Source organism: Cryptotermes secundus, unplaced genomic scaffold, assembly GCF_002891405.2.
Source record: "Cryptotermes secundus unplaced genomic scaffold, Csec_1.0 scaffold528, whole genome shotgun sequence".
In the NCBI taxonomy this organism is placed as follows: Eukaryota; Metazoa; Arthropoda; class Insecta; order Blattodea; family Kalotermitidae; genus Cryptotermes; species Cryptotermes secundus.
The window spans coordinates 652261-677946 of record NW_019724748.1 but is presented as its reverse complement, the minus strand read 5'-3'; the positions used below and the strand labels follow the sequence as shown (position 1 = coordinate 677946).

The window sequence follows — 25686 nt, the reverse complement described above, 5'->3', positions numbered from 1 at the left end:
GACTTAGCGTAAAATAAGTAGATCAGCGATAGCGCGGTAATTACTCGTCAATAAATCCAATATGCAATCCGTACCCCGTCTATAGTCACACTCCAAAATCGTGACAATATTCTTCTGCGAATTAAACTTCAGCCTGTAACCAAATTTCGTGAATGACCCCCTCCCCCGGAAACAATTATGGTGCTAGCTACTCCCCTTGGAAGAATCTTGGAGTTGCCTATGGCAAACCCCCATTGTGATCCAAACTTTAGGGTCAAGCTTCCTGTGAGATGTGTGCGGAAAGTGCAGACGTGCAAATTCATGGATTGGTTTGAAGTTCCCTTGCACTCGACCGTTTCCTGTGACCATCGCACGATTTCCTGTCTGAGTTTGATTTCGCTGTGTTGTCTCAGGTTTGCTGATGTATGCTCGGTGTAGGTCAAACTCTTGTCACGAATGACAGCTTCCAGTTTCACACAGAAAACTGAAATTCGATAATGTTATGCCTGAAACGTATGATATTTAGTGGTGTGCTTAGAAAACGTAACCTCTGAGGTAGACCAGTGGATCACAGAGGGTAACCTTATCCATCGAGACCTGAGCCAGATAGCTACCAACTAAAACAATTCACATAATTAGGTAGCGGTGTTAACGAGGATTCCAAACATGTGCTGAAAAAAGAGTGTTTCAGAAAGAACAGACAATAGTTGACAGATCATTCTCAATTTTGTATTTGTGTTCACCGCATGTGTAGTCAAGGTGGATGAGATGGGCAGGACATGTAGCAAGATCGGGGGAGAAGAATGCATATATGATATTGGTGGGAAAGCCAGAAGGAAAGACACCACTGGGAAGACCAAGGCGTAGGTGGGTGAACAATATTAAAATGGATCTTAGAGATAGGATTCGGTGGTATGGATTGGACTGATCTGGCTCAGGATGGAGACCAGTGGACGGCTCTTGTGAGCACAGTAATGAATTTTCGGGTTCTATAAATATTGGGATGTTCTTCAGTAGCTTCTGAAGAAGGGCTCAGCAAGTTCGTCACTCAGCACCAGAGCGAAGTGACTACTGCAAGGAGCATGCAGTGAATCACCAGTCCATAACAATGGACTTCACAATTAGAACAACCCAGTAAACATTACTGAGGTGATTGTGGGTGAAGTGGACGGAGGTGATAAGAAATCCAAAATGTGAGTCTAGAAACCAGAAGCCAAGTATCGGTTCGCAAGTTTATGCTTAACAGCAGGATGATGTCACAACAGATCTCAAACGAAATTAAGTGTGANATATATATATATAAGGAATGAATGAATGAATGAATGAATGAATGATATTTAAAATATTTAGCAAACACTTTTCGTGTATCAAATATATTTAGTGTCTATATAAACGGTTGACTTTGTTGCAATATGGACGGAATACTTAACGGTATAAAAATGATACCACAATGTAATAGGATTCTGAAATACAATATCATGGATTTTTGTTAGTAACAGCAGACTATTATAAGGTCTGCTATATATGCATTTTAAGCTTTCGGTGTGCATCTTGAAAATACAGACTCCTTCCTAGACTCTCAAAAAAAGCAATTAACTTCTGTGACTATTACGAGAACCTGAGACCTCGTTTTCTCTGCAACTTGCAGATTGGATCAACATTTCTTTGCTGTTGCTGTTGTTGTTGTTGTTCTCCAGTTTCTCTCACGCTTGAAACTGACTTGTGGACACGAGGGAGACACGAGGGAGACACGAGGGAGACACTCGTTCTGAGAGCTGCTCTGGTATTCGAATTCATAAAATTAGCATCTCACTCCTTGCAGCCCATGCGATTTTAATGTGGGTCCTAGGCGCCTGACGTCTATTCCGGCATTACGATTTGTCACTTGTTTGAATCCTTCTTCAGGATTTCGTGTCAGTCGCCCGGTAGAATTAACAAGAGACATATAACAAGAGTGACGTGTGCTCCGAGAAATGCACATTCTCCAAACAAGATTCTTGCTGTTAGGCTTGTTCACTGACTGCAGACGGACATGAACATCGCAAAGTAGATTCAGACACAATGGCATTTCCATAAATATACACTACACTTAAACTTACAAGCGATTTCAAACGAACGTTGATATTGATGAAATCCATAGATATTTAACGTTTCCCTACTTTGACGCAGTGGCGAGACATGCGTTGTCATGTGCGGACGGGAGTTTAGCTACTGGTAGAGTCTCAAATGTCGGAAAGGTCTGGTCCTCCAGGTTGGCGGTTAGGCGTGGGGTTGACAACCCCGTTCCGTAAAACGCCTTACTTGCTGAGAAGCTTTCAATGATAGCTGCCGGACGGAAACAACTAGAACGACCTAGCAAAAGCAAGGACTCACGACCGGGAACCCCTTCTATAGAAGTGTGGCACTTCCGGAAGGCAGTCAACGGTTCGTTGCAGTTCCAAAACCGCTGCATCATACAGCGTATTTCGTACGAGATGACCGGTCCAACAATCCGGATAGAAAGATCCGTGCTTTATGTAAGAACACAAAATGAAAACAGTAGACATTTCGACAAACCCTGAACTTAAATGACAAAGTGACGAATTACAGAGAAAGTGGGTGACTTCTCGGTTAGGAAGTAGTTCATTTAGCTCATCCTTCTCGCCGCAACTGGGGAAACACGACAACCGCTCGGTTTGGGCACAAGGATAGAGGCAGTGGCGCGGAGTGGAAGCCGGCAGTTTCATTTCAACTTTCACACACAGCATTCGCAGCTGCGAAATTACCGGTTTTCGGCCGGCTGGAGGAGATGGCTAGGACAAGACAAAAGAGAGAAAAATAATAAAAGAATCAACAGGTTTTGGGTGTGAGACACTCATTCATAGTATTCATACGTATAAGCATAGATGCTTCTTTGTCCTCCTCAGCATCAGGCCAAGCAAACGGATGTCATGGAACTCTGATGGCACCTGTTGCTACCAGCAGCCAGGACTAACATCCGGAAACATACCATAGAGCTCTGCATGCTTAGGGAGCCAGATTAGAGTAAAGGTAAAATTGTCCCTGTGCTTATTTAAGCACCATGTCCATAAAACGATTAGGGGCATGGAGGCATAGCTCCCGGATTCCTACCCTCCGACCAGTGGTTAGCTCCAAGCGAATTCCGCTTTATCCTCGGAGGAACTGCCCACGGTATCCATTGGATAGGAGGATACTGGGCCCCCAGGGCTGGTCCGGATGCTCAGGTGGAAAGCTGTAGCAACTCCTCCATCTCTCAGCCTGTAGCCGAGTCTCTATACCAACAGAGCCATCGCGGCTCCTGAAAGGCCAGAGCAGAATAAGCAAATACCGCAACGTGTACAGCCGTTGCTATTCAATAAGAGAATAAACAGCGGGTTTACGCAACCCGTTTCTAGGCAACGGATCGGCAATGAATGCGAACACAGCAATAGTCACTGCTGGTCCTTGCAAAATGGTTATAAGGAAGACAATTTGGGCGACCCAGTTATTTCCGTGTGGACGCGGGGTCGAATACCTCCACCGTAGCCCTGCGAGTCCTAGGAAGCGACGAAAGGGGTCACGAGACTCGGACCCAAGAATGACTGCGCTGGCGAAGACCAGCAGCAATTTTAAACGACAGACCCGTCCTCGTCAGGGATAGAGAGAGCCCCCACATACTACGGGACAATACAGCGATAATCCTAATCTCTATAATAATATATCGATCTTTCTTCCGTCATATTACGTTTTATAAATGTGGATATCTACACAAATTTATTTTGTTTGTAAAATTGAGAATTCAAGTCTATTTTTTGCACATAGCCAAAACGGCGGTTACTTGCCAATTTGCATTTCCCACTCAGTTTCAATCCTGCCGTCTGTACTTACAAATGCTCTATTCAAACAACAGTAAACACGAAACACCGTTAGGCAGTGAGTAGCTGGAAACCAGAGTCGCTTTACACGCCGCTGCTACTCTTCCTACTTATTACATATTTTATAATAATTTGTTTACTTAAGAGCGCTGCCAGTGACTGCAACTGCAGGCCCGCAGCGGCCCCGTCTGCTCGCTCCTGCAGTAAACCTGCTAGCACCAGGAAGTGCACATCCACGAAACAGGTTTGCGCGGTCTAAGGGACTGCCCGAGAATTCTTCCAGCAGCTTCAAGTTTTTCTCTCTCAATTAGCAGATCTCGGAAGAAGCTGAACCCTGGCCTCTAGCATGCAAGTCAGGCGACCGAAAGCAACGAGTTTTTCACTCGGTAAACAAAGATCAAGCCTACTGTATTAACTTCATGGAGCTGAGCCCTTCTCGAGAAGCCACCAGTCGCTCAGTCGCTCGAGAATGTCCCAGCATTTTATTATGGAACACGAAGCTTCATTACAGTGTTCACAAGAGCCCTCCGCTGGTCCCCATCCTGAGCCAGATCGATCAAATCCACACCAGCCCATCCTGTCTAAGATCCATTTTAATATTGTTCACCCACCTACGTCTTGGCCTTCCCAGTGGTCTCTTTCCTTCTCGCTTTCCCACCAATATCCTACATGCATTCCTCTTCTCCAACATTCATGCTACATGCTCTGTCCATTTCATTTTCCTTGACTTGATCATTCTAATTATACTTGGAGAAGAGTACAAGTTATGAAGCTCCTCGTTATGCAGTTTTCTCCAACCTCCTGTCACTTCATCTCTCTTCGGTCCAAATATTCTCCTCAACATCCTGTTCTCAAACACCCTCAGTCTTATGTTCCTCCCTTCAGGTCAGAGACCAAGTTTCACATCAATACAGAACCACGGGCAATATTATAGTTATGTATTCTAATTATTAAAAATGCAAATCTCGCCGACAGGAGCTACATTCTGCTAGAGAGAAACTGGCCAACGGTTTAGAGCTTGACGTACAAAACAACGGCCGCTCATTTCTTCCCTACTGGCCAAATGTTAGGGCGATCGGGGAACAGCGAGGAAGGAAGCGGTCGTGACCAATCTAAGTACTCTCACGACAGTTACCTGAAGGAACTGAGGAGAAACACGAAGAACCTGGAGAGGTTTGGAGAGACTGCTGCCCTGTGTCTGGGGCTGAAACAGGTGTAGCATCAAGTGTAGATTCTGGTTCAGTGCAGAGCAGTACATCTTCTGTATAAACGTGACAACATTAAAATACACAAAGTATAATTTTACCCGTTGTTATGTCTGGTTGTGTAACTTGGACCTTCATCCTAAGAGACGACCATGCATTGTGCCTGGGAACAGGGAAGCTGATAGCGAATAGCATATTTGGGTCTGAGAGGGAGAGTTACAAGAGGCTGGAGAAAACTACAGTGAGGAGCTTCATAATCTATTGGGAACTGAAACCTAGAAGAATGAGGTGGGCGCACAATTTAGCACGAATTGGAGAAACGAGAAATGCGTTCAGATTGCCATCATAAAACCTAAGGCGAAGAGATAATTTGGGAGTATACGAGAGGATAATTTTAAAATGAATTTAAAGAAAATGGGTGTGAGAATTTGGGTTAAATTAATCTCACTCATTACGGAGTTCAATGGTTAAATTCTGTGAACACGGCAATGAAGATTTGGGTTTCATAAAAAACCGGAAAATTTCTTGTTTAGCCGAGCGGTTATTAGTTTCTGAAGAACACTGCTCCATGGAGATGGAAAGTGAGGAGGAGTGTTCGTAGTCTCTATTTAAGGTTAAGGGACTGAGGAAGTGGCTGAGACAACTGCGGGTTTGGGCGCACTGGTAAAGCAATGTCTGTAGGTGCACGCCATGTCGGGAAACAAATATTTCCTTTTCCAGGTTCAAATACCACATATTTTAAGTTTTATATGTATTTGCGGCCAATTTACTGACTCACCCTCGTATGTGTATCACCACACAGTCCGTGTCTGCACGGCTCGTGTACAGTTCGTGACATGTAAATCATTCTCCCGAAGAGAAGTGTTCACGTGCACACAGATAAGCAGTGCACAGGCACGGGATGGAGAAGATATTAGGAACTCCATCGCCTTGCGAAGACAGGAACCCACAACTTTAGAATTCAAAACCTGTACTTTAATTTTTAATTCGCTAGTGGGGGTGGAGTCCAACTGGGTCCACTCGGCACGGCAGCCACTGATTGACCTACTGTACCTGCCCCGGGTGATTATGATGGAGAATTTGGTGGAATGAAGATTGGCAGGGGAAACCAAAGTACTGGGAGAAAATCTGCCCCAGCGCCACTTTGTCCACAACAAATCCAGACCCGGGATCGAACCCTGGCCGCCGCAGTGGGAAGCCAGCGGCTAATCGTTTCAGCTGTGGCGCGGCCATTCAAAACCTCTAGCTCAATCTTCCAATCTCCCTGGCACTCAGTGGGGTCGGCTATAGGATCAAACGAAAGAAAGCTCTCTGGGTTCAGGAAGCTGTGAATGACGTCATGAAGTGGCATTCGTTTTCTAGTTCCGTAGGTTTCTGTGGAGATAACTGCGGTGTTTTCCCATGCTAATTCGCTTCATAGCTCCCCTCTAACACTCAGAATGTATATACTATGCACTTACTTTAGTTCTCAACCGAAAGTGAAACGTTTTCACTAGCGCGGATGCCGGTGAGACCGAAACCGAAACTGTTAATAGACTTACTCGAAAATGCCTATCAGAAATGTCTTCAACACTTCAGGAAACGGACACGGTCCGTGTCTCACGGTGTTGTCGCTTGCAGATTTACTTATACTTTTTCTTCAACCCTGAAGATGGGGGCGATACGTTCCTCCGAAACGTCGGTTAACACCACATATACACGGTGCCAAATCCCAGAAGACTGCTTTCTTCATAGTCACCGCCGTGAAAGCCTCAAATCTTACAAATACACTTTAATTTAAATTTGGTTCAAATATAGTTAAAACTTGACATTAAAGGGATAAAGTAAGTAAAGGTATCCCTGTAACAGGCCCTGGAGGCCCATAGGGTTGTGAGACGTTGAGGGTCCCACAGTATCTAGACAATCGGCTCAAAGATGGCGGTAAGGTTGTCAGCCTTACGCGCCGGCCGCACTTTACTCCCCAGGAAAATTATTTAATTACTTCCTGCCACTCATTTCTGTTAGAGGCTGAGTCGACCCCAGGGCCATAGTGCGGCTGGAAGGATTAGTTCAATGGGAAAAAAATCCAATGATCTCATCGGGACTTGAACCCGCGACCTTCCCGTTGGGGGATAAAAATCAAAATTAAAACAGCGATTAAGGTACTTATAACTAATATTACAGGTCTCATTCAAGACTCTGTAACTGCTACATATCCGTATATGTGTTCCTGGTTGTTCCATTTTGGTAGTGATAGTTGTGAGGTGGGGGAACTGTGCACTGGAATCTTGGTCCTGCTGCTTTCTGACCTTCCTGGAAAATGACCTGTACCCTGTTCTGCACATACGTATTACGATAAACATTATGCAGGGTAACTCGCAAATTCGTGTGAGCAGGATGCATACCAGAGGGGTTATGCTGATGGGAAGAGACATGAATATACACCAAGCGATGCTGCGGTCTACAGGATAGCTTTCGGCAACGGTGGTACACAGACACCAACTTTCTCAGACGTGTCTAACCTCTTTTTAACCTTCCATTCGCAAGAGACCATCATAATAATTTCATAATAACGAAAAAAGACATAAATTTCTTTTATCTAAGCACAAGTATAACAGTTGCTGTTGGAGTGATCTCGCCCTATGGTACAGAGTAAACACTGACAAACGTGTCATAAATTTCAGTAATAGATTAATTTGAAATTAACGCCATATGCCTGATTCTTCCACGTACGTTTCATAACTTCCCCTGTGTTAACCTGCACCCGCACATTAGGCCTACCTGAACAATCTCGAACGCAGAAAATGGGCGGAACCTTTGAAATTGCAGCTTCCATCTCGAGATATAGTTTCCTCAGATAACCTCTCCACTCTTATGTGTTTATATATGTAAACTGCGATTCACCCAACCTCCTACCCAATGGGTACCGGGGCGAGGCTGGCCACTCACCTCCAACTGGTGCCGAGGTCAAGCAAATGTGGATCTATACATCCACTCCCCCATACGTCTTCATGGCTTAGTGTTTAATTAGTTAAGTAGACGGACAACTTTACCAACTTTTCACTGAATATGCACGCCAACTACTGAAAGTTGCATTTGGTAAAGGCCAAGACTGCAATGCCGACTGAGGCATGGGTATCTCTCACTGCTGCCTGTCGGTCCTATCCGTAAGCACGAACAAGGACTTTACACAAGTATAGAATTGCGTGTGGACAGATATAACTGAAAACATCACAGTTAAACGGACCACAGAATTCAAAATAATAAATACGTTCTACTTTCGCGGTATACACAAGACACGTGGTAAACCTGTGTTTGTTGAGATGACACGGAGGGCACGTCACTGCGGGCCTAGGGGCAGAAGTGCGAGACATGAAAACGAGGAACCGTATGAAATATTATCTCGCAATGTCGATAATGCAGGAGGTCTCTACCACGGCTTCTTGTTGCCATGGATTCGGAGGTCGAGTCCCGGCAGGAGCAAGATTTTTCTCCTTTCCACGTTGTCCAGACCAGTTCTGGGGTCCACCCAGCCTCCTGTCCTATGGATACGGGGGGAGGGGGGGGTAAAACGGCCGGACCATGAAGCTGGACACTCACGTCCAACCAGAGCCACACATCCGCTCCCCCTATGTCACCATGGCGTAGCGCTTAATTACTTATGCATAGGGGAAATTTTAGTTTTATGATCGGTAAATAAATTCGGCCAGACTCATTTTAAATGCGGTACAGCTCAGTCGGCATACCGACGGGCTACGCGCTTTACAGTCCGGGTTCGATTCTAGGCATGGCAAGATTTTTCTCTTCTCCACAGCGTTCAGACAGGCTGTGGAGTCTACCCAGCGTTCGACCAAATGGACAGGGGGTAAAGCGGCCGGGCTGTGAAACTGTCCGCTCACTTCCATCTACTGACGAGGTGAAGAAAATGTGGATCTATATCTCCAATCCCCCCATATCTTCATGGCACAGTGCTTAATTAATTAAGCACAGGTACAACTTTACAATATTCAATGCATATTGGATTCATGTGCTCGTAATTATGGTCGAAACGCATCTCCAACACCGGCAATAATTTGAACCGCGCAAAACTGCTCTGCCTCACATTCTGTTTGCTCGGTAGGCTTGAACAGCATTCGTGTGCATTTCATTTACGGCTGGTTTCATCGCATCGCTTCGAGTGCAGGAAATAATCTGTTAGTTACGAATGAGTGCCACAAGGATTTACCTAGGAAAGGAGCGACTGACGAAAAAGTAGTTACAATTAGCAACAATCCACCGTTCACTGCTCTTATCACTGGATCCAAACTAACCGCGAAGTTGAAACATAAACTGTTAATACGAAAGAAATAATTCTAACTGAAAATCCAAGGTCGCGCCGTAGCTCAAGCGGTTAGTCGCTGGATTCCCACCGGGTTCGATACCGAGTCTGGTCAAGTGGGATTTGCTGTGGACAAAGTGGCGCTGGGGCGGCTTTTCTCCGAGTACTTCGGTTTCCCCTGTCAATCTTCATTCCACCAAATTCTCCATCATCATAATCACCCGGGGCAGGTTCAATAGGCCAATCAGTGGCCGCCGTGCCGAGTGGATCCAGTTGGACTCCACCCCGCACTAAGCGATAAAAAACTGAAAATCCACATCTACCTGAAAACTCTATAATCTGACCACTGGCGAGCTCACAGTCCCTTGCTGTACTGAACCTGGACTGACAAGAGGCTTGTGTATGCTGTATATAGAAGTAGTTCATAACAGGAAACTTGTAAATAATTTACACACTGACAATTCTGCACACTATGCCTCTGACAAATGACAGACGCGTCCTCTCGTCAGAGACGGCGCCCCACATGGACAGGGCAGAAACTTTCAAGCAAGAAGAAATATCTGGTCATGAGTCCCACACGGGGCTCGACACCAAGACAGGCAGGCTGAGTGACGGTTCAGTCGCAATGTGACTTTGACTTTCCACACGCGTCTCGACGAGTTTGCCGCCTGCGCCTACAGATTTCTTGCCTGAAGACGGACATGATATGTTATTCCGAAAATTCGGGCTCTATGTTCGGAGGCAACATCAGACGCATAAAGCCACTTTACGACTGCGCTATCTAGAAAAACGCATTAATTGACCGCATTCAATGCAATGCGATACGGGCAGAATGCCACTGAGGAACTCTACGCTTTAATAGCCTGGCACAAACAGTAACATCATCACGGCTATCACGACTTCTGGGGCAGGAGTTACACGGCGCTGTTGCTCGCGAACGCGGCCCGCACAGAAAACTTTCGTCTCCCCTGTTGTAAGCGAAGAAGAGAAATGAAGAACACGTCCAAATTATATGAGGCAGTTTAGAGAAGCTGTCAGAAATAATGAGTGGAAATGGAAGAAAACAGGGCCATTAGTACGCACACAGGCCGCGTGCCGTGCCTTGTGTGCGCATCAGGGAATAGCGCTGTGGTTCTGTTGCAAAATTAACGGTTAAAGTGACAAAACAAACCGAGGGAATCCAGTTAAAGAACTGCGTCACTCTAGTTTTGCTTTTCAGAAAACTGAAACTAAAATGTAATATCTAACTTTTCATGTTGCGCTGGATGAAAACAGCCGTCGGGGTAGCTCAGTCGGTATAGCGTAGGGATAGGGACCGAACGTCCGGGGTTCGATTCCCGGAAGAAGAAAAACTGTTCTCTTCATAGCGTTCAGACGGGCTCTGGGGCCCACCCATTCTCCTTCCCCGGGGGTAAAGCATTCGGGGCGTGAAACTGACGATTCACTTCCACCTATTGCAGAGGTCAAGAATGGTGGAGCTTATCCTCCACTCTCCATGGCATAGTGCTTAACAGTTAAAAACTTGTTCTCTCAGTGTGAGGCGTCGTGTCTATACACGTTTAGAAAACTGACCTAGGATACACTTTCATAGGCCTGTCACTTTCCTTTCCTTTTCACTTTCTACCCCTTTAAGCGCTTCAATTAAACTTGTTTGGTTAGTCTGCAGTATATCTGGCACGATTCCTTGAACTTGGGATCAGCCCATCGCTACTCACTGAAGAAGAGACGAATTAAAACAGGTTTAGACAACGTGCAACTAAACCCCGGCCTGAAACTGAACCCTTGATCTTCAGTATCCAGGAAAGTGCGCGCGCGGCCATCTTCCTGCTGCTTTTGGCTCGAAGGGGTACTCGTATTTTGAACACATGCACGCACCAATGACATTGTTCAGTTGCAATTGTTTACGACCACAGAGTCACTGCAACCATACACTGTACGTCAACTTAACAAGTTAATGAAATGATATGTTCAGAACATGAGCAGTCATCTTCAGGTTACGCGAGTTCCAGATGTCCTACCACGCACGCAGGCACACTGTCATTTGCGTTGTCACTTTGCATTTGACAAGTTGGTACACTGTTATTTGCACTGTCAGTTTTTCTGTGTGATAAGTGGAGAATTATGACATGAAGAGGAAACAGTTATTTTGAAAATGTGGTACAGTTCAGATATTTGGGAACGACGATAACAAATCAAAACCTGATTCAGGAGGAAATTCAGAGGAGACTGAACTCGGGCAATGCTTGCTACCATTCAGTCCAGAACTTTTGTCTTCTCGTCTGCTGTCCAAAAACAAAAATCAGTATATACAAAACTATAATTTTGCCTGAGGTTCTGTATGGACGTGAAACTTGGTCTCTGACACTAAGGGAGGAACATAGGCTGAGGGTGTTTGAGAACAGGGTGTTGAGAATATTTGGACCGACGAGAGATGAAGTGACAGGAGGTTGGAGAAAACTACATAATGAGGAGCTTCAGAACTTGTACTCTTCTCCAAGTATAATTAAAATGATCAAGTCAAGGAGGATGAGATGGGCAGGGCATGTAGCACGAATGGGAGAGAAGAGGAATGCATATACGATATTGGTGGGAAACAAGAAGGAAAGAGACCACTAGGAAGACCAAGACGTAAGTGGACGAATATTACAATGGATCTTAGAGAGATAGAATGCAATGGTATGGATTGATCTGGCTCAGGATATGGACCAGTGGAGGGCTCTTGTGAACACAGTAATGAACCTCTGCGTTCCATAAAATGCTGCTAAGTTCTTGAGTGATTGCAGAATTGGCGGCTTCTCAAGAAGGACTCAGCCTCACGAGTAAGTAAGTAAGTAAGTAAGTAAGTAAGTTAGGCTTACGAGATCACCTTACTGTCTGTCTGTGTATTATTCCCCCCCATCCCCACCAACTTTTGAATGACTGAACCAATCTGTATGAAACTTGGCATGTACATCACGGCACCTGAGCCCATCTCAACGAAGTACTTCATAAATCTCTTCCATCAGTCTGCGTCTACATGAGTATCGTTGCTAGGCAATGGCTCGCTAAACACGTTCCCGCAGCAACGAACAATTACTGCAGGTGTCGTTTCCTATGTGATCCGTGTCATAAAAGAGAAATAAGCGATTAAATCTTCCGAGAACTTCTTGTTATATATTTTAGCAAGTATAGACTATACGTATAGACTATAGTGTCTGAGTTTTAATTACATACCTTACACGTACGGTTAGCATTAGAGCCTCACAGGCAAGCAGAAACGTTCATGGGAACATGTGGTTGCATCAGCTTTCTTAGCGAGATACAGAAACAGCAGCTTGCAATAAATGTTTGCGGGAGAATAATTGGAGATTTCCTCCTAGGTCCGTATGTGCTGCCGCCTCGACAATGGGGGGGGGGTCTCATATTTGCAGTTTCTACCCGTACAATTTTCGCAACAACTGGATGACGTACCACTTGGAACGCGAGTGGCAATGTGGGCTGCGCATGCGGTTTAGACATCCACAGTGGCCCCCGCGATCACCTTGTCTCACTGCCGCCATCAGAAGAGCATCGTGCGGGACAACATGCAACACACCCGACGTCTTGCAGAGGATCAGGGATTCTTGGCGCAACGGGGCTCAGTTATGTCTCGACTGCAATGACGCATCGTTTCAGCATTAAGGGTTCTATCTTCTTTAAAGTCTACCTACGTTTCGGAGGAACATGTCACCTCCATCTTCACGGTAGAAGAATAAGCAGAGCTTTGCTTGCTATAACTCTTCACATCTACCGTTATGGGAACCTCAAATCCTGTGTTTATCTCCTGGGATGTAACGCCGAGTAGTCCGCTGAGTTAACGGACGTTTCGTAGGAACATGTCGCCTCCATCTTTATGATTGAAGATTAAACTAAAAAGAACTAAAAAGTGTGAACGCGGATGGAAACGGTCTAAAGAGCATTATATTCCAGGAAACAGTACTCAGTGTCGTGTGTAAACCATTAGGGGCCGGCCAGATGTCGCTCTGTTCACAGCTAACGGATACTTGTTACGTGCTTCCCGCTGTCACCTGTGTCTCTTCTGCAGAGAACATGATGCTTATACTTAAGGTAAAAAAGTAAAGACGTCACTGTAACAGGCCGTGAATGCCCACAGGGGCGTGAGACGTCGAGGCTCCCACATTTTCTCTATACAATCGGCTCACAGATGGAAGTGAGGTTGTCAGCCATACGCGCCGGCTGCCCTTTACCCCCATGAAGATTCCTGGTACTCATTTCTGTTGGAGGCTGAGTCGACCCCAGGGACATAGTGCGGCTGGAAGGATTAGGTCAATTGAAACAATTAAATGACATCAGGAATCGATGCCGCGACCTTCCGGCTTGTAGCATAGTTCCCCTTACGTTTAGGGCACGTATGTGAGTAAGATTCATCCTGCACAGCGTCACACGGTAGAATGACTGGTGAATAATGAATTGGTAAGAGTGTGAAAGGAAGCGTTCGTGGAAGAATCGAGATGTCTCGATACTGGCCTAGAGCGAAAAAGGAATACAACAAACACCTGTCAGGATAACTGATGTCTCTGCAGAGGTTCGAACCGGTCCTCTCAAATACATGTCCAGTGCCCTACCACTACACGCCCTCCGCGGTTCTGACATGTTACATAACCATTAGCCTGAGTCCCTTTCAATGACAGACCAACGCATATTATCAAAGTGTTCGCCAGCTCTTCATTTTCCGGGCCACTTCATTTCGACGCTTGTTGCGAAGATAAGCACACGGCAGCTGCCACTGCACGACCAGGAATAACGTTTTCGTATTTCGTCACATGCTCACGTTACAGAGAGAAACATCGTACATCATAATTACATGACTTTACCTCGTACACTTGTCAAATTTTTGCGCCACAGAAGTTTGGGGGGCTTTGATAAAGCCTGAACGGAGGAGACTCACCCAGAACTTCTAATGCACCCCCCCACACCAAGATTCACCGAAATCTCGTCAATGGTTTTCGAGATGAATTATGTGGACAGACGGACGGACACTGCTTCATTTTAGGCTCCCCATGCAAAGAAATCATAAAATTTTATTCTAATAAACAAAGTCCGTTTATTGTGGTATTTTAAAGGCCAGTATAAAATTAAATATAAAACATTTTATCTCCTAGCCCGCATAGCTCAGTCGGAACAGCGACGGACTACGGGCTGGACGGCCCAGTTTGATTCCCGGCATGGCAAGATTTCTTTATTCTCCAGAGCGTCCAAACCGATTCTGAGGCCCAAGCAACCTCCGATCTAATAAAGGGGGTTAAGCGGCCGGGGCGTCAAGCTAACCACTCGCCATCTATTTTCAAGGTCAAGAATGGTGGATCTATACCTCCACTCACCCATATATCTTCATGACATAGCAAAACTTTACCTTTATATATCCACATACAGAACGAGGGAGGGAGGGGGGGCATCACCCGGAACAAAAGCCAAATTCCAAAACACTGCATGAAGATCCCAGCAAATCGGGTCCCGGATGGAACCTTACCCCAGTCTGCACCATTAAACTTCCGCTCCTTCATTTTGCTTACACGGTTTAAAGGGTCGGGATGCAACTGCCAACCTCAAAGTAAATTAATCAAACAGTCTAATTCCTACAGACGCGGAGACGCTGAAGAACGGTTGAAATTTAAATTAAATCTGTAAAAAACTTAACAGCTGGGACTTCAAAATTCGTAAATTTAATATTACTATTTTGGGGAGGGGGTTCATATATGTGAATTGTTTTTATTTCCCGTACTAAAGAATAACTTATGGTAAATTTCGAAATTAAGACAATCGACCAAAATCCATGAATAGATGCAGAAACAACGGTAGTACCGAATGTCAGGAAGACAAAAATGAAATATGTTTCAGTTTATGTGCAGAATGAGATTCCCTTGTGACAATGTGATTCATATTTGTGCATCACACTGCAGAAAAGGAGTTTATATAACGTGGAAGCAAATTCGAAATTCCCTAGAGCGCGTGGCTTGTAACAAATATGGAGCAGTTTTGTAGCTACTGCAAACCTCCAGCAAAAATTTTAATCCACATTCTGTTAGCGGTGCCTCTACCTCGAAGAGTTAGCAACAGTACCCACATTTGGGTTTAGTTTTATTATAGCGTTGCAATTAACAACGCATATTTACTTTAGTTTAGAGTTTTTCATAATTTCAACTACACTTTCATTGAAGTTCTGTTGGAGGCTGAGTCTGGCACCGTGTATATGTGGTGATAACCGACGTTTCGGAGGAACGTATCGCCTCCATCTTCAGGGTGGAAGAAAAAATATATAAGAAATCTGCAAGCGAAGAGACCCGATACGTTCCTCCGAAACGTCGGTTAACACCACATATACACGGTGCCAAATCCCAGAAGACTGCTTTCTTCTTATACACTTTCATTGTCAAAGCAACACACATTTACCCTCCATTACCTGCATCGGAGTGTGATTTAATACATGAGAGTTAAATGGTAGCGTGTGCCACTATAAGGGTATTACATGAATAGTACGCTTATATGTGTGTTGTTTTGCGGGACAACATAACAACAGGCTACAATAAAACCTTCATTGTGTTCTCAGTCGACCACCATTTTGTGCCCCATTTGCCAAATAGGAAGATCAGAAAGTTTCTGTAAATAAACTCTAACACCAAAGAGAAGACAGGCGACACTGACGTTTCCTGTCTGCCGCGGTACTATTACATTGAGCGAGGATCGCTGTACTCACCGAGATGGTCAGAAAGTTGCCGGTGTGTGCCCCACGTGCCTGGATGTGCGTGCTACTCCGCCAAACCGCTTCTATCACACCTGCACTGCTAACGCACACTGCCTCGCATTCCCTGCCGGTCTAGCACTACCACCTCCACCTTTTGCATTGCGCATGCGTCAGACACGTACTCTGCGCCGGTTCAGCGAACCGCATCAGAAAGAACGCTGAAGATCACACACACTGTCTTACTTAGCACCTATTTACCAAACTATACGGCGACACATGACTGTGAGAACATCAGAGCTCACATAATAATACGCTTGTTTCTTCATCTGTGCTGCAAGCCACTTTTTTTTTTCTTGGGGTGGCCGGACACTGAGTCCACTTGGTACGTCGGCCACTACTGGCCTATTGTACCAGATCCGGACGATAGATGATGAGTGTGGAGCAGTCGGTGGAATGACAATTGGCAGGGGAAACCGAAGTACTCCGAGAAAACCTGCCCCAGTGCCACTTTGTCCACCACACGACCTGACCTGGGCTGGAACCCGGGCCGCCGTGGTGGGAAGCCGGCGACTATCGGCCTGAGCTGTGGCGCGGCCTCCGTAAGAAACTAACTGGATCCTACATTTCAGTATTTAGCTGGAGTGAAATGAGGCAACGTTTCTGTCCAAAGACAGTTTCCTTCGGAACATTGTTATTACGTGGATTTAGTAAAGGGAACACGCTGATAGTAGCCACTGACAATGCGGTATGTGAAGTCCAAATGAACGCCTGTGGACGACTTCCACTCATCCTGCAGGATAAATTTCAGCTTTGCATGCAACCCTCTGACTGCGGGACAATTATTTTTCAAAGAAACTCAGGTTGTTTTCTATTTATATACATACATGAAAACGTCTGAAATTGGTGTCTCATCCATAAGTTGAGCTAGGGCCAGGATAGCTTAGTCGGTATAGCGCGGGCTACGGACTGGACAACCGGGGTTCGATTCCCGGCAAAGGCGAGACCTTTCACTTCTCCACAGGGTCCAGACTGGTTCTGAAGCCCACGCAACCTCCTAGCCAATGGATACTGCCGAGTTCTATCGCCGGGGATACAGCGGCCCGAGCGTGAAGCTGACCAGTCATCTCCATCTGGTGCCGAGGCCAAGAATGGTGGAACTATACCTCCAGTCCCCAATATATCTTCAAAGCACAGTGCTTAATTAGTTAAGCGCAGGATAACTTTACTTTTCTCCACCAGAAATGGAAAAATGTGCAGGCTTACGAGGATGTCTCCCAGTGGTTCAAAGCTACTGTCATGAAACCTAAAGGTAAAGTCTTATTTCAAGCGGTGGCCACGTTTTTCATTTTCACCTCAAAATATTCTCAAAATATCTGCATACTTTTCGAAGACCAGTTGTCGTGGGAATGTGTAGGAACTGCGTTAAAACTGTTTCCCATTCAAAATTTGTCCTGCTGTCATACTCGTATTGCCGTCTCCTGCCGTTACCGTTGCAGGAACTTGAACAGCATGAAGCGATATGTTTGCCAAGCTTCACAAGAACCAATGAACTGGCATAGACAATTAGGCCCGAAATGCAGGAACATTGATATATGGCTACATCTGTCGTCTTCGGAGCTATCCCTCATTCGTGGAGCTTAGCCCTTCTTGAGAAGCCGCCAATTGTGCAGCTACTCAAAGACTTCCCAGCATTTTATGGAACCCGAAGGTTCATTACCGTGTTCACAAGAGCCCTCCACTGGTCACTATTCTGAGCCAGATCAATCCAATCCATACCATTCCATCCAATCTCTCTAATATCCATTTTAATATTATCCACCCACCTACGTCTTGGTCTTCCCAGTGGTCTCTTTTATTCTGTCTTTCCAACCAAAAGCCTATATGCATTCCTCTTCTCCCCATTCGTGCTACATGCCCTGCCCACCTCATCCTCCTTGACTTCATCATTCTAATTATACTTGGAGAAGAGTACAAATTATGAAGCTTCTCATTATGCAGTTTTCTCCAACCTCCTGTCACTTCATCACTCTTCGGTCCAAATATTCTCCTCAGCACCCTGTTTTCGAACACGCCCACAGTCTATGTTCCTCCCTTAATGACAGAGACCAGGTTTCGCACCCATACAGAATCACAAGCAAATTATAATTTTGTATATTCTAATTTTTATGTTTTTGGACAGCAGACGAGAAGCCAAAGTTATGGAGTGAATGGTAGCAAGCACTATACCAAAATGAAAACATGTCGCAACAAATATCTACTTTCCTTCAACAACGAATGCGCAATAAGCCCTCGTTCACTCGACAGCCTGCACTGGTCACAGAAATGGCACTGCAGAACAACATGGGCATTCGAGACACAAACGTACACACGGCTTATTGTGCAACTGGAAATAATGACGTTATTTAAAAGGGAATAAACTTTATCCACAGAGGAAACATACCGTGACGTGAAGGCTGAAAGCCTGAATAGTGGAGCCAGACCAGATGTCCGTTGCTGAGTAACGACTCGGAAATCACGTTTCCGTTACAAAGAATAGCAGCGAACGAGTCATTACCAGGTAACAAGTTGCTAAACACAAAATTCCCGTGACAACCAACGGGACAACAGAGGACAATTAACTGTTCGACGTGGTGTCTTCTATGCGGACAGTCCAGCAGTTGTAACAGGCTGTAGATTCGTGAATTCAAAGGATACAGAAGAGTGAGAGATTCTTCATATGGCATTCGGAAGGAGTTCAGTATGTGAGCTGTTATAATCAAGTGCAACTGTAAAGAAGTGCCAATAAACACAATCATCAAATNTTACGTTGTATTACCTTTGTTGACTGCCCTTCTTGGTGTGACTATGGCCGCCCCCTCGCATTAACCAATCGATTTCTTACTAATTCGTCATTACCGCTCCGCAGACCCCCAAAACTCTGAATTATAATTATAAAACAGATCGCTGTAAGCACAACCAAGGCCGCGCCATAGCTCAAGCGGTTAGTCGCTGGCTTCCCACCGCGGCGGCCCGGGTTCGATCCCGGGTCTGGTCAAGTGGGATTTGTGGTGGACAAAGTGGCGTTGGGGCAGGTTTTCTCCGAGTACTTCGGTTTCCCCTGCCAATCTTCATTCCACCAATTGCTCCACAATCACCCTCACCTATCATCTGGGGCAGGTACAATAGGCCAGAACTGGCCGCAGTACAAGGGACTTAGCCCCACCCCAATAGCAATTAAAAATCACAGCCAACCTTTATCAGCACTGCCACAGCTTGTCCTAGAGTGTCTGCCGCTTCTTCATGATCTACCCTCCCGAGCACAACCGTCAACCTGATTTTGCCTGCACCACCTGTAACGCAGATGTTCGAATTTTTAAGTGCTTTCCATATGTTGCAGGAGGTACATGTACCACAGTTTTAAAACCTCTGCTACAGGTAACACGCTAGAAGTTCCGGCATACCGGCAAAATGTGGGGAGAGAGCGGTTTGGTCACATAGGAAAGTGTTCTGAAGGTCTGCAGACAATCTAAGGCAACGTGGGACGGTCTAGAATGATCACGTTAATTGGAGCAATATCCCAAAACAAGCGTGAGAACGAGTCGCTGAAACTGCTACATCACAAGCTGGGCAAGCCAAATTCTGAAGCGGGGTGAAGGCCTGCAGGCAGCACTGGTCACAGCTTCAGGAGCAGTAAACTGCTCACCTTCACAAGACCTACCGTGAAGCACTATACGTAGCATTCCTTTAGCAGTCGGTATAGCGAGAGGCTACGGGCTGGACGGCCGAGGTGCGGGAGTTCAAGTTCCGGTAGAGTCAAGAATTTTCTCTTCTCTACGCCCGACAAGACCGGCTCTGAGGCCCATCCAGCCTTCTATCTAATTGGTACCGGGGGTAAAACAGCCGGGCGTGGAGCTGACCACTCACCTCCAACTAGTACCGAAGTCAAGAATATGTGGATCTTTACATCCACTACCCCATACATTTTCATGGTGTACTGCTTGATTAGTAAAGCACAGGGACAAGTTTACATTTTATATCCTCGCATCCATACCCAGATGTCCGTGCTTCTATCCGATGCGTGCTACATGCAACCTCCATGTCATCCTGCTTGAGTGGTGCAACAGTTCCTCTAAATTTCTCTTCACTTGGCATCTCCAAGGTTGCACCACTCCTCGTCACTTGCTAATTTAGGCCAGATGAGAGGCTGTAGGACACGGGAACGTTGGGTGATTCAAGCAGCCGAACGGGTAGCTCCTCGGCAAGTGTAGCAACGTGGGGCCGGATGTAGCTTCACATGTCGGGCAACTCCAGTATCCCAGTCGTTTAGTTACACAGGCATCGCGGAGGTTTGCGGCAAGCAGGTCCATCGGCGCCATGCGCTCACTTCGGTAATTCTCGCAGTATTTCAAAATGTTCGTTATTATTATATCTGTTATGGCGATCTGTGATCAGTGACCTTTGATGTTACTATTGTAATGGTTTTGGTGCGCCAAGAACCGCGCCCATATAAGACGGCATGGTGTGTGTGTGTTTTGACTGTTCCACCGACCGGCCGTTCCTCCGTCTCACTTCCTCTCATTGCGCCGCCCTATTTCCTGAGACACGATTCTGAAACTGGGGCAAATAACAGCCCTACAATGGCCCCGTGTTGCATGGCTCTTGCTTTAAATCAAAAGCAACAATGGTTGAGTTTAGTGAGGAAGGCATGTCGAAAGTCGAGATAGGCCGAAAGCTAGACCCCAGATAAAGCAGCGGCAGAGTTTGAGAGGACTGACTCCTATTCTGAAAGAAGTTCTATTTTGGGCAAAATACTATCAAACAGTATCGCACGCTACAGAGAAATCTTTCCTCAATGGAACGTTCAGTCGTTTCGGCAAACTGTTTTGTTGTCATATTTTCAGAAACTGCCACAGCCACCTCAACCTTGAGCAACCACCACCCTGATCAGTCAGCAGCCATCAGCAAAAAGATTACGACCCGCTGATAGCTCAGACGACGGTTAGCACTTATTAGCAATAACGTAATTTTAATTATGGTATGTACATTGTTTCTGGACATAATGTCACTGGACACTTAAGAGACTACAGTACAAGCGTAACTTGTATATGCACTGGGAAACCAAAAAACCGGCGCGGCTCGCTTCATTGCGGTGAACTGGAACCGAACGTGCAATGCCTCTGAGGTATGCCTATATTGAAATAATAAGCAGCTACAGATAAAATAAAACTCTGCTATGAAGAACACAGAATTCTGAATAAATAATTTCCCATGCTGCTATAACTACTCGCAATGAAACGCATTCCTTAAAACTGCATGCATGTCATTAAGATCTTATTGAACTTAGTTTGTAAACAAGTGACACGGATCTTCTCTCGCCCGGGTCCCAGACGGTCCGGTCTCACACTTGGAGCCCACTCTTACAGTTAGGAGTTCCCTATCCGTGATTAGTCCGCACCTGTTTCTAGCGAATTTGCTACTGGCTGTCCAGTTAAGGCCATGGAGTCTTCAAACTATAGGCCAAGTAATCTCCAGTGCCAAATTTCTGTCTGTGACCAACGGTCAGCTATCTCCGATGCATGCAACACTCATGTCATCATAACAACACTGAGTGAATAAGAGTACGGAGCTCCTGATTATGCAGTTTCCTCTCACCAAGTATGAACCCATGGATGCTGACCTCCACGACCAGCATGGAGAGACGCGTGCAAATAATTCCGTTCCGTCCAAGCGAGTCAGAAAGACAGACATCGGATTTCTGTTGGGTGAGGCAGGCCCTCCAGACAGAAAGAAAAAATAACAGTTCCAAGAAAAAGTTTCATGCCAACAAATCATAGAAGGGCGCACTTCTTACACTTTAATATCGTCTCCCTATGTCGAGGTCTCTAACTTGTTCCTTCTCAAAAGATGTTCCATCCAAAATTGTTTACGTATTTACTGCTCTCTTCAGAGGCACTCGCCAGTATAGTTGGTTGGGGCACTATGTTACAAACCGGAAGGTCGCGGATTCGACTCCCGATGAGGTCATGGATTTTTTAATTGACCTAATCCTTCCAGCCACCCTATGGCCCTGGGGTTGGCTCAGCTTCTAACAGAAATGAGTATCAGGAATCTTCCTGGGGGTAAAGGGCGGCCGGCGCGTAAGGCTGACAACCTCACCACCATCTGTGAGTCCAATGTCTAGAAAATGTGGGAGCCTCGACGTCTCACAGCCCTATGGGCCTCGGGCCTGTTACAGGGACAGCTTTTACTGTTTTCTTCCCTGCAAGTTGCAAGTTCCGACTGTTTCTTGTTGACTGAAGCGCCGAAATGTGAGCTGTGACGATGATCAGCATCCATTACTTCGAAACTACAAATGCACAAGAACACAGGCCGTTCCTGAAAGTGTAAGTGCCGTGGCGGATGCAGGTTCCCCACAGGCTTACGTGTTAGAAACTGAGACAGCTCCGGGACCTTGGAAATGTATTTAAGCCATAAACTAACAGTTTAATAACCCGCAAGTGTCACGAATTGCGCAATAAAAGTTTTAAAGACTTGAGCAGTCAATTAATCAGTACCTACAAAACCTAATCTAAAGTGCGGTCAGGACTGTGTGACTGAGCGCGGGCGAATATCCTACTGCCGAACATCGGCCAGAAATACGCCTAAAGCTCGGAGCGCTGAAATTTTTCAAATATCGGATACAGAATGTCGTATTTTGGACTTATGATTTCGAGGCATGAGTAAACTGTAACATATATAGCAGGGCAACGGCGCGATAAACACATCGTTTAAGAGCATTCAACAATAGGACGAATATTTATAGCTCATTGCTAGGTAAGAGTCAGCGCACCAATGGACTGGCGAGGTAGCTATCACGTGACTCTTTTTCTCTGTGGTCTCTCTTATACAACAGTAGGCCTGCGTTTTCCGTGCGTGGTCGGTGCGGAGGCTATATAACGACAGTTACAGATATGACAGTTTTCAGTTTTAAGTGCAGTTTAATTCAAGTGAGTTTTCGGCAGGAGACAGCCATGGGAAGTTCAGTTTTGAGTTCAGCAGAGTGCAGTTGAGTTCCAGAGTTATTAAACAAGAAATTGCAAGACGATTTCTAGTGTTTTGAAGTGCTAGTTTCTGTGTTGAGATCCGTTGCCAGGAGACGACTAATGCAGACTGAGAATCCTAGTGCGTGTGCAACGGTGAACTGGAAACTGTGTAAATCAGCGATAGCGCTGTATCGACTGCAATTAAGAGAGGATGTGACCAAAGTGCTGCTAAATCCAATCATTCGAACAAGAATCCGTCATTTGCGTCGTGCGTACCGCCCTACACGCGACAATATTAATGTCTTAAGTCCGAGTTTACTTCAAGTCGCTAAGTCTGAAACATTCTGTACAATGATACAGAACTCAAAATGCAATGTAAATCACTCCTTTATACACCAGAACGATGCGAGCTGTCAAGTCATCAAGTCCCTTTGTTTAGTGTAGGAGATACTAGCATGACATTACGGCCAGGTTTCGAGCACAGCAATCGCCAAGTGGTAGCCACTATGTGCACGTGTTGTTGAAACTGCAAAAACACAACAGTTATATTCTAAGTGGTATACGGCAATTTACACACACAATATTCGTGTGAAAGTTGAAAGAATTGGCGAAGTCCTACTAACAGAGATGGTCTGAAATCGCTGGCCGTGTAGGAAACTAGCTGACTCAACACTTGTTGCTTCCCACTGCAAGGCTTGAGGAACACACACTTCACTTCCTCTAATTAAAACAATACACAATTCTGCAGAGGTCATTAATAACAGTCTCCTTGGCTTCTATGCAACTACGTGAATGAAGCGATTTTCTGCTTGCTGGAATGTCGCAATGAAGAGAAAGAGCCTGTCCACATTCTAGTATTGAGTCCCTTGTTGTTAGTCCAGCGCGGTCTTCACGTGCGATGTCTGTAGGCACTGTAGGAGTGAAGACATCATTCAGCTGTAGACGCTTCTGGATTGATTCTTTGACGAGAAGGTTCGACAGCAGATGAATGGTTTCTGCTGACCACGAGGATGGTTCGACTTCAGTTCTAACGCTCTGTTCGCGTCTAACTGAATATGCAGTGCAAGCTGAAAAGTCTTGTCCTGCCCACCACAGCACTTGCTCACTGCCCTTATATTCTGGTTCACATTTGATCTACATGGCCTAACGAAGGTCTCCTGCTGGGGTGTACAACTGCATGAATACCAATCTGACAAGCGCTCGAATTCTGTCCGAAACATAATTACGTATCAGGTATAAACTGTAACACATTGGTGTCGATACTTGTCACACAACAGTCGCATGAGAAGGCCAAGGCTCAACTTTCTCTCAGATGCTTCCTGTAGAGAGAACAAGCAGCAGTTCTATCCAGGCCGGGTTTATTGCGGAACACACGTGTTACCGGCGGCCTTACCTTCATAGTCACAATAAGATTTATTTCTAACAAGTACGGGTCTTCCTAAACGACGAGGTCAAACAGATCCAAGACACCTACCAGACGAAAAGAACACGGGCTGAACAATGCCTGTTATAAACGTGTCGGAAGGTGAAAGTTGACCAGGAACACGCAATAGGAACATTGACCTTTTATATAAAAGTTATGAATAATTCCATATAGACGCTCGTCTTCCCTTCTGGGGAACAAAGGCAGCAGTCAGAAATTGAGAGGTCGATCCTACGGACCAGACTTAGCCATAAGAATCAATCAGAAGGTAGGTGGATGTGCAGTAATAGATTTTACGTGTTAATTTAATCAATTTAAGGCGGACTTTTCAAATCAACGAGAGGACAAAGAAGTCACACGGGAAAGCGCGAAGAGACACATGGCAGTCAGACTCACACAGTGGTTCTGATTAGCTCTACAGTCTTACGTGCAACAATTAATTAAAAATTCAGTCACTTTAAAAGATGTTTACATTTTTCGACCAATGTGGTCATCATCAGGTGTTAGCAGTTGTGGGTGAGGAAACTGCTGTCTTTCTGCGTTGATGTGTGGTTCTCCTGTTGCGTGTGTGTGTATTCCTTCTTGCTGTGTTAGGTTCGTTTCCTTGTTGCCAACACCTCAATCTAGTGTCCAATCGAACGTGTTTCGGTGATTGCAGCAGCGTCACCCTGAGGAAGGAAGTGTGACACCTACGCCAGACGTGAATGCAGGCCGCCCGCGGATTGTGCGGACACCAGCCAATGGAGAAGACAATTGTTGCTGTGGAACGAGAGTCGTGGAGAATCGCATACGATATGGCACGAGAATTTTGAATATTCGAACTGAGGGCCCTCGAAGTACGTTGCATCCATAACCCTCCTCACGGAGCTTACATCTGCTTCCAGAAGATCGCCCTCTGCAGATGCAGTTTTGCGAATGTGGACAGTCGAGTCATGTCTTACGCGTGAGGGAGTGTTCACCTCTTCGCGCGCAACAGTCGTCATGCTAACGTCGAGCGTGGGTGTGAGGTCCCTTTCACGTCAGCGTTTTAGCCAGAATCGTCGGGGATATGTCATGGTTCCCTTATGCTACCTGACAAGCCGACTGATCAACTGGGTACTGTTCTATGTACCTGGGCTCTATCAGCGAGAGAGAAGTCGTGGTTTCAGCACGACGACGCTCCAGGGCACTACGGGGAAGATGTCCGGCGGTAGTTGAACGCACCAT

At 45.7% G+C, this 25686-nt stretch overlaps 1 protein-coding gene across 2 annotated transcripts in view; it reads right to left on the bottom strand.

Annotated features, from left to right (window-relative positions):
- The window catches only part of LOC111862886, an 89227-nt gene that overhangs the window by 35675 nt on the left and 27866 nt on the right, over positions 1-25686 (bottom strand). The window contains exon 1 of one of the 2 annotated variants that reach the window (XM_023848667.2): positions 16069-16154. The exons of the other annotated variant lie outside the window; for it this stretch is intronic. The gene's annotated coding sequence lies outside the window, so the exon portion shown is untranslated. Of the gene's footprint in view, positions 1-16068; positions 16155-25686 lie in introns of those variants that run through there. 2 annotated transcript variants of the gene reach the window in all.